Source organism: Anser brachyrhynchus, assembly GCF_964034855.1.
Source record: "Anser brachyrhynchus genome assembly, chromosome: 3".
NCBI classification, from domain to species: Eukaryota; Metazoa; Chordata; class Aves; order Anseriformes; family Anatidae; genus Anser; species Anser brachyrhynchus.
Window position 1 is genome coordinate 4,665,294 of NC_137696.1, and position 10,531 is coordinate 4,675,824.

At 42.2% G+C, this 10,531-nt stretch overlaps 1 long non-coding RNA gene across 1 annotated transcript in view; it reads right to left on the bottom strand.

The window, feature by feature from the left end:
• The window catches only part of LOC308193017, a 73,572-nt gene extending 65,568 nt beyond the window's left edge, over positions 1 to 8,004 (bottom strand). Inside the window, exon 1 of the long non-coding RNA XR_013949309.1 lies at positions 7,286 to 8,004. This is a non-coding gene — a long non-coding RNA (uncharacterized lncRNA). The remainder of the gene's footprint in view (positions 1 to 7,285) is intronic.
• Positions 8,005 to 10,531: the final 2,527 nt, after the last annotated feature.

Below are 10,531 nucleotides of genomic sequence, written 5' to 3' on the forward strand. Positions count from 1 at the left end.
TTTTCCTTTTGTTTCTGTTCATATAGCTCAGTTACAGCATCTTCTGCACTTATTGCTTTCAGGTTGTGCTTGAGAACAGTCCTAAAAACTCTCTTATTCTAGGTCAAACTCAAGATAAAGTTAGCTACCTGCGAGTAACCCCCTGCAAGTGTCTCAGCAGGCTGATCACAGTGGAGATGGCACTGTAAGTCAGGCACTAGGCATAGCCTCATTGAGAAATGGATATTAGCACATTTAAAGAGGCAGAAAACCCGACTGCATCAGTGCTGAGGAACCCAGCTGGCACTTGGTACAGACATAAAGCACAATAGGAGAGAAAGCCAGCAGCAAAATGAGAGGAGCCCTTGTCATGGTAGGTGTTGGTCTTCCACAGGACTACAGAAATACCGAAGCAGACATCTCCTTCAGCGGTTGCCCAGCCCTTTGCAGAGCAGCAGGGCGACCACCAGTAGGGCTGCTTTATGGTGGAGATACAACGAGGCTCTCCAAGGCAGCCCCAGAGCCATAAAGCAGTTCACTGGGGAAAGACAAACAACCTGTGTGTCCTGAGACTCTCCATGTCAGCAGGCAGCTGCCTGGTCTGTGTCTCCAGATGGAGACTCCTCAGTGGAGCTTGTGCTGGCTGGAGACACCCAGCTAGGAAAAGCTTGGGGCTATTCCACATCCACCAGGTCAGGGTGTTGTGTTTAGTGCTACAGCTCTCCCCCTGCAGTAAAGGCCAGCTACTCCAAAACTTCATCACCACTGCATTTTTCCCCACTGTGTGTGTCTTGCCTCCTCCTCGTTTATAGCCCAACCTGAGCACGGCTCCAATTAGCAGTTCTTTTGGCTTCAGAGAGGTGCAAGGTCGCTAACAAGCTTTCTCCAGTAACCTCAGAAACCAGAGGATCTGAATTTAGCACTGCAAACCTTAACAAAACCAGGTCTGGTTTAATTTATTTTTAATGTCCCCTCAATGTCAAATAAGGAATTACCTCATCCCAGCCAGCTCACAAGACCTCAACACTCTTTCATACAGGGCTATAAGCCATGTAAGCTCTCCTTGCCCTTATGCACTAAAGCACAAGGGGCATCAGCTCATTTTGTTACTTTCTGCAGCAGGGATTTGGTTATCAAAATCTGCTCTATACATGCTTGAGAAATGGCTGGTAACTGCTGATGTTAGCACGTATCTCCTTCTGGATTATTCCTCAGCACTGCAAGGCTGTCCATGCTTTTTTTTTGCGGGGGGACAGGACTGGATTTGCTGGCATTACATTTCCTGAGTCAGCCTTCCAGGTTGGAAGCCTCCAACCACAGGCCTTTGGTGGTCTGTCACTTATGCACGGGTCCAGCATCAGAGCAGTTTATGTACCATTTATAGAAAGAGACCAATATCGCTGGGTGGGACCCATGCTACCTGCACCGCAGGTCACTGAGTACTCTGTGTTTGCTGATAATTAAATTCACTGTTGGAAGCTCCTTGCATCTCCATGTGATGCATATCTGCAGAGGTGGATGTTGCCCCTAATTGCTTTTTATAACAAGGTTATAAAAACCATACTGTTACGTCCAGATCCACCAGGGCCCTGACAACACTACGCAATCAGAGGTGGCATTAGTAGCCCACCACATTGTACCACAGTTGGGTATCAAGAGGAAGTCTCAGCCACCCTCTTTCAATATGGTGCTTTTTTTGCGTGTTTTGTTAAGGGCTGTATTTACAGAGGAAAGTTGAGGAACATTAAAGTAAAACTCAAGTACAATTTGGGCCTGCTAAATGATGGAGTAATTTTAGGTCACAACATAGTCTGTATGAGCAATATTGTTGACTGCCAGCTTACATGATTTCTCTAATAGCACATTACCCTTTTATTATTTGACCTAACACTGAAGTAAACCAAAGAAATGAATACATACCAATGCAGCTGCCTTGGGCTTTGCTGGTGATGGCTAATTGCATTACTTAGCAAGGAGCTGCTTGTTGAGCATTTGCTATATACAACACAACCTGTTAACTTCCCCCACCAAGAAAGAACTGCTGCACAGCTTGATACTGGAGAAAACTGGGCAAGAGAGACAAAGTTGAAACTGTACAAAACCATCCCAGATATCACCATTTTCATTCTCAGCCGTGAAAAAATGAACTAGGGAAGAAAGTAAGTTAAGTCTGTCCAAAACATGCCTCCTGGCACCAATACTGTTGCTATTTCGATATAAAAAACACATCCCTTATGAGCCCAACTCCAGCAGAAGCCTTCCCAAGGTGCAAGTGCCTGTGCTACTGGGCAAGAGATTAAAATCAAGTCTCAGAAGAGAATTCATCCAGACCAAGGAGAAGAAAAGTGTTCTTAATTTTCATATTACCAATAGGTGCATTTGGCTGCTACTTCTACTTTTGCAGTCTCACCAGTCCCGCAATGCCGAGTTTATCCATGTGGGTTTCAAAACACGAACCAAAAGTCTGAGTTTGCTTTATGTAGGGTTAGGTGCTACTAGATCATCAATTATTGTTTTTTTTTTATCCGTGGTAATTGCCTAAAATAGGTCAGGGGAATTGTTCCTCAGAAGTGGTTATTGCTCACTGCTGAAAACAGAGCAGCTGCTCAGATGGAGACACCTCCGCTGCAGAAGGGAGAAGCACCACTCTTAATGAACCCTGCAAACCAAACCCACGTGGCACAGGCACGCCCAAGTCCAATAGCAATTAATTATTATCCAATTAATCAGTTAACCACATTCTGATACGCATTTGGCCTAGAAAATGCTCGCTAGTCCTACATATGCAACATGTTTACATTAACATTTCGGAAAGCCTAGCAGCTTCCAAGTTCTTTCATGTTTACATACAGCATAGATCTCTAGGAAAATCTGATCAGGAAGCATAATGTAACTAAATTATTGTAAACTGTTTTCGTACATGTCTCTGTTTTAAAAATAAGCAACTACAACCATTTTACATACAACATGATTGTTGCTATCTAACTGTATTATTCTTAACTCAGCAGTTGATGAAGAAAGTGGATTTTTAGCAAACATTTTAAGCAAAAAAAAAAAAAAAAAAGGATGGGGAATAGTCCTGTCCCAAATAGCTTTCTATTTGGGCATTCCCTTACCTAAGACCAGAGTAGTAAAGTATTTTAGTCCTTTCCAACACCCAGATTTCAGCAGAACTGAAGCCATCAGCAGCACATCTGTACTAGAAAGTGCCACTGAGCAAAGCTTGCCTTCTACACTAATACACACCATGTTACATTGATTTTTTTGATTATTATAATAACTTGCTTGCAGACAGGAGATTACATTATCCTACGTGTCTTTGCATCTCTCCCAGTCCTTTACATTTCCACCAGTCTTCTTATATTTCCACCAGGAATCCAGGTAGGACTTCAATGCTTTTTTTTGTCTAACGCGTATTTCCAGAGAAGGCATTCAGTCTCAATCTGACGGCAAGACCAAGACAAAAAGGGGAACTTTCACATAACTCACTGAATGCTTGTTTCAAATGCATGGCAGGAACTTGTTAAATAATTTCTCTGATGGCAAAAAGAAAACCTGAGGGAATCAAGGCGTTATTTGTTGCCGTACCATGCCTGGAACATCTGAGATTTGCCCATAATGGAAGAGGAGACAGTGGGGATCTGCAGATGCTCCCCGCAGCATCTCTTTGCAGCTGCAAAAGCAGTCCCTTCTGGCAGCTCCTGACACGACAGCTGTGTCACAGAGGCCTCAATAGCACTGAAGCATTAAGATCCCAGCTCATCGCACTGGTGGCCGCCAGTCACAGATGAGGGGGGAAAACAAGCAGCTATACGCTCACTTTCTTAGGAGATGTAAAAACACCAAGTGTCTGACTACACCAGCAGCTTAACACCGTCTCTTAGACCGCCACTAGTGTCTTATCATAATATAAAAGATAATAATCTGCTTGTAACTCAGGAGCACTAGAAAGTTAATGGCAGGGCTGCTGTCAGTGACCTGTCATCCTGGCTGACGTGATGGGCACTGTGCACATGTGAAGGTAGAGCATCTCTACTTCAAAAGCCTCTCCGACTCAAAAAGCACCATTTTGCTGAGGACGCATTACGCTCAATTTCACACGTTCTTACATTTTCTTACTGGCAGTATCAAAAAAAAAGTGAGAAAGATTTAAGCGTGTACGTTCTGTAAAGAATCATGAGAATGACATTACAGAGCTGCAGAAAGCTCAACAGTTCAGCATCACAGAGGCTGGTGGGAACATGTTTGCTGAGCTGGTTGCTGATTCTTATTTGCAATTCAAGGAGCCTGTGATTGATCAGACCATTGTTTCTTCTCCTCTGACTAACATACTTTCCACCCTCGGGGAAATACCAAAGAACAATTAGTGAATAATGCACTTAAGGTATAAACCTGTGACATTTTGGTGGATATTTTAACTGATGCTAGCATTTCATTTAATGATATAAAATAAAGAGTTGTACAGCCTGATTTCCCTTGCGTGATTCCAATCAGTGGCAATTGCAGTCTGAGTCTCAGGTTGAAGATTATATTTGCAAATCAGATTTTGGGGGTGGGGAGGAAATAAATCTGTTAGTCCATGGTTTGATCAAAAGTTTGAAAGAAAGTCTTATAATGAAAGGGTAAAATCTTGGCTGCAAAGTCAACAGGAGCCTCATCCAAAATTTCTCACAGCTCTTTTAATAGCATAAATGTTTCAAGCTAGTACATCTGGGTCTCTGAAACAGTGAAAGCAGTATTTCAAATATTCTCAAAGCCAGCTACTTGGATGGGCTTGAATTGGTGACAATAATTGTGAAGATTAGCTTCTCAGGCCAAATAGAAACAAGCCAGGGCCACGCAGGCAGGCTTAGTTCTCTCCCAGGAAACACGTGACCGAAGCAGGATGCCAGGGCTCCAAAGAGGAAAAGCTGGAGGGCATAGCAGCTCACGTTATGAGTGGCAGAAAATTAACAATTTTGATTCTGCAGCTACTCAAAGCCACACATCACTGACTACATAAAGGCAAACAATAGGAGAGTAGTAGAAATCAATGCAAAACTAGAAAATATCCTGCATGTTTGGGGCACTGAATAATCAACATTTGTTCCCCAAATTATAACCACTGAACCAAAACTTCATTTAGGCCACAGGAGGGACCACAAGCGATGCACCAGCCAGCATCCAGCAGAGCAGCACCTACCAGACCCTTCCCATCAACAGGATTCTCCAACAGATCATTTAAGGCAGGTCAAGAAAAAGCAAGATGCCAGCTGTTTGCCTTTATTTTTTTCCTCATTTCATTTATAAAACAACTTTTTCGTTAAGACAGACTAACCAAATTCAGATACAATGCTGCCTCTTGCCCCAGCCACTTTAATCAATCTGATAACCAAGCCAGATTGTATGCCAGTGCTCCTAACAATTAACTTGCAAGGAATCCTGTGATGAACCTTAATCTCTTTTCACACTGATTTTATTATACTCCCAGATCTTTACACTTGTTCAAATACAATTTGAAAATAAAACACTGCCAGCCTAACAGACAAACCAACGACCTACATGTTCCAGAAAATGAGATAATATATGCCTTAGCTGTCCTGTAAGGCTTGCAAAAGCAGGAAGAGGTATCACCAAATAATTTGAACCCAATTATTCCCTAGAAGCACACGTTTCCCTAACCTTAGGAAATTCTCGGAGTAGCTAGTAAGGAAAAATACATCTCCCTGGCAGCTAACCACAGAAGGAGAAAGTGGGATGCTCAGGAAAAAGAAAACACTGAAAAAAAAAAAGATTAATATACCAGAAGATTTATATGAAAAGAAGAGGCAGAAATTTTCTTCCTTGCCAAGCAGTACCCCAGGCCAGAGGGTTACAGATCCATCCTGTGCTAACAGCCCTTGCTTCCTTCCTGCTTTGATCACAACCACCTGTATTTTTTTTTTTATTGATTTCTAAATACTGGCTTTGAAGTTGTCTGTTATGGGAACAAAATAAAAGGAAGTGTTACAAAACGTCTCTTGATTAGCCATTTGGCCTGACCAGCGGAGCTTTTTTTTTTTAAAGTTTTGCCAGGGAAGCCAGGCAGGCCCTCAAGGATAGGATGCTCATGGTCTTAACTGGATCTGATCAAATCATTGTCTTCCTTTTGGGAGGATGCAGTCCTGCTGCTGAAATGGTGCTTTGATAATACCTTGTGTAAAACTGGCAGTAGCAGCCATTTAATGTCACATTTCTGCTTTTACTGAGTGGCTCTTATTACTTTATATGCATTAAAAATGCATGGCTGCTTATAAATCTTTGATTACACTATGCACTAGACCTTGTTACATTTTTCACCTCCGTTCCAGGATCAAATCTACACAACGCATAGACACCGTACTGGGCACGGGGCACTTTTGCAGATTTGACCACGGGCATTCAACAGAGAGCAGCAGCTGGTCCCGAGAATGGTAATGAACACAGAAAGGCAGAATTTATCCTGTTAGGAAAGTAATAACATCGAAATTGTGAGAAGCAACCTCAGTGTTTCAGGGTGGCGTGTCTGGAGGCTGAGATGCCCTGTTTTTCTTCTCATTGTCCCTCCTCACCTCTCACTGCTGAGAGAGGCAGCATGATAGGAATACCTTACTGAATGAGCTGTTAGGATCTGATTTTTTTTTTTTGTAACAGCTCCAGGCAAATTATATAAAAAAAAAAAGTGAAATAAAGTAAAATGGAAGTGCCTGTCAGTATAACCCAGTTTCCTAAAAAGGTGAACCTACTTAGTAGTTGGAAGGAATCACTTATAAAAGATGCATAACTGCTATCGAGTACCTCCATTGATCCAGCTACAGATGCTCTTGAGCAAAAGTCACCAATCTATCACCCTATTTGCAAACTTTTTCCATCCTTCCCACCCTCCAGCTCTCCTCATCATATTTTCTCCTGCTACATCTCCACTTTCATGTAGCAATCACAGTCTCTGCTGCTCCTCTCACCACCCAGTCCTCAGCAGTTGAACAGTACCATCACAACACCTCCCAGCAAGGCCAGGCAGCCTACGTTAAACTCGCTGCAGAGACATAAAGCCATCTGGGGAACCCCCTCATCCCTAGGAAACGAAAGGGGCAAATCATCCCAAGGTCCGTAAAGCTGCAGAGACATCCTAAAAAACAAAATTTACTAAACTGAGAGAATGAGGTACTTGGTGAGGGGAACACTAACAAGAAGAAAAAAATAAATAAACATCAGCATACAAGGCAAAGATTTCAGAGGTGTGCATCACCCTGCCTGAAAGAAATGACACTGCAGCTCTCACCACACCACCTGTTGTCTTGAGACTTACCAAATTAAAGGAGTTGTGCTGTCTTCTGGTTTAAAGCTGATTTTGGAAGAAGAATGTATTTCTCTGCCCACACTTATTTTCTTTTTTTCCCCAGCAGAGGTAGTTTGGCTGGATTTCAAGAGCCTTAAATCAGAAGACTTAAAAAAAACTGTAACTTAAAAGGCACGGGGTGGGGGGAGTGAAAAAATCCCTCTTCCACCTCTCAGGTGGTGATGAAGTGAGATTTACACCTGGCCCAATTTCCCCTTAGCCTGCAGCAGCTCCCGGTAGTGCTGCCTGCTCCTCACTTAACCCTTGAGGTGTCGGCTCCTTCCCAGGCCTGCATGGTGCCTTGGAGCCAGCATTGCCATGTGCAACCTGGTTGCTGACTGCTTCACCTCCCTAGCATGCACACTGCTGCCTTTCATGCTTTGAAATAATCTCCTTGTGCTTAGGTATTGTGCAGATTACAGGCTTTACCTTTTCCAAGCCAGTATCAGGACAGCTGCTCTTTGGAGCTGCCTGTTCCATGTACCAGGAGATTATGAGGAAAATGTGTTATTTCCATGAGAGATGACACAGCCATTTTCTCCATTTACTCTTACCGACTTTTTTCCCTGATGTTGTGCATTATACAAGCTCCTCTCCGTTTCATTTTTTTTACAGCTATGTTTTAATGTCCTTTAGAAAATGCATGTATTATTTAGCATACTGCAGAGAGAGGATAGGCCAGGTGTGAATCATTCCATATTGCAGGAAAACATGTTCTCTTTTCTGTATAATTATTAAACCTGCTTCCACAGAGAGCTTTTCTCTACAGGTAGGCAAGAACACTGGGTTACTTGATGCCACCTGGTAAATATTCAAAGATACTACACCAGGATTTCCTCTGAAAGGCTGAATACTTAGAAATAGGGGACTAAGCAAGGTTTGGGGAAAACAATCTTAAGCAAAGCTTGGCTTCATCAGTAGAAGATGAGAATTTCTCAACAGTTAGAACTGAATATCGAAAAAAGAAAAATCTTTGCTTCCCATTCCAGTACTGTCTGAGGAATATCACTTATTAAAGGGAAAAGCACAGTTTTACCAGTAGTGTTAATATGTTTTAAAGTGACAAGTACTTTTTTTTTTTTCAGACATGGTTAAACATAGCAGACTTCGAAACTATTTGAAAGGTGGGTAACATTATGCAACGTTACCTTGCAGGCACAGTATCATCCCATCCGTCTCAAGTTCACCCTAGTGATTACACTTTTTCAGCAGAGCACTGAAGGTTTTTGCCTTAAAAATCCCCTTTGTCATGCTTTCCTTTCATTTTCTCCCCAGTTACCTTTTTAAATGGAGTTAAACTGGAGGCTAAAATCTTTGATTTGAGGGTTGTCTACATGAGAGTACTTGAGAGAAATCAATTCAAATTAATTAAGGGTGTAAATTCAAGGCAGAGGACTCAGCCTGCAGGAGTCCACATTATGGCTACCCATTCACATTTACAGCAGCCTGAAGGCAATTAAATAGTTTGTTTCCACAGCAGACAATGTAGGCTGTGTGAGTTGGGTGCACCCAATGTGTCTGAGTGCATTAGCTGTCAAACTTCCGTGTAACCTGCAATAGTGTGTTGGCTCAGGACAACCTCGCTGTGATGACACAAAAAACCCCAAGTACTGGCTTGTTCACCTCAATGCAGGCAAGCACTTCAAATACTTCTATGCCTAAATCAAACCAAATGCAGTATTATATTTAGATTAGACCTCTTCTGCACATCTGCTCCAAGACACTCCGTCACTAGAGATAATCATAAAAAACTTCTTTCAAACATTTCCCCTTTTTGCCTTCTCTGCAGAGGCTCATCCCTGCCTACTGTAGCCGCTCTTGGGAGGCAGCCCTGTTACAAACGTCCCAACCACCGTGTCTCTACCTGGGGAACTTGGCTTTCAGCCTCTGGTCACAAGACTGCATCTCTCTTAGTGCTAATTAATACAGCCAAAATAAGCAGACTGCTCATGGGATGCCTACGCTGCTGCCTGGGAGCACAGCTAACTTGCTGCTCCTGAAGCACATCTTTCAGAGGATCAAGTCTGAAGTTCTCTCTGCTAGCATGTCCCACCTAAATTCTGCAGGAAGCAAAGACAGGTAGCGAGGAGCCTTGCTGCTGGGAAAGCCTGAAAACCATTTGCATAGATTCTTTCATGTTAATAACGAAATCAATGCTTTTCTGAGGCACCTACATTGTTAGCATGATGGGAAACACAAGGGTTTGAAAGGTGTGGTAAGCATCTCCCTTCAGGCACCTTAACACGTTACTGCTGCTGCTTTCCACAGCAGCTGAAAACTTTGTTGTACAAGAGAGGGCTCTCCGTGCTTACACAATCTGGCAAAGCAGTTATGGGTTTAAATCACGAATGTGAAACAGTATGAGTCAATAATAATACAGTAACCTGTAATAAGTTAGTGCTGTAACAGGAAACATCAAAAGTGCCAAAAACTTTTCATGGATGAGTTCTGAAAAAGAGTTGTTGTGGTTTTAAAAAATCAACAGTCCAAAAATTAAAAGAGAGGTTAACATGATCCCTTTTATTTATTTATGTACCAACATAAGCATATGGGCTCACAGATGAGAAGTTCTGAACTTTTTTGCATACAGGTGAATGAATTCAGGCTGAAAAAGGAGCACAGATCTCACACTAGCCAGTCCCAAAATAGTGAAGTCCCTTTTCTACATTTAGCACTGTGTGGAAGGGTTTATGTGTTCATTGAGGAGTTCCCTGGCTACCTAAAGTTTTCCAAGAGCTGTATCTCTTTATTTCTACACTCAAAAGGATGTAGGAGTTCTGAATATTACTAAGATATTATCTCCATTTTTGCTTGCATTGCTTTCAGTAAGGCTGGCTCCAATAAATAGCACATAAATCTTAACTGTCTGTAATCTGTAATAGAAAGACATTTTTGAAAAAGGATTTCTTGGCAGACTATTATCCATTTTGTACCGCTTTTTCTTGCCTTGTTCTGTCCTCTTTTCTTCTATGAGAAGAAAACAGATTTTTCCTCTTCACTTTTTTTTTTCCCCTGATTGTATTCTTGTTGGTGATATACAAGAGCACTGATACAACGTAGTTTCTCATTTTGGCAGCTTTTTTTTTAAAATGGATTCCATAGCATGATCTGACCGGTGACAAACGACCCAGGACTTCCACTTGGAATACTAAAGCTGAATTATCTGGCTTCCTGGGGTCTGATGGAGATGCAGTGAAAATTAAAAAAAATTACTGC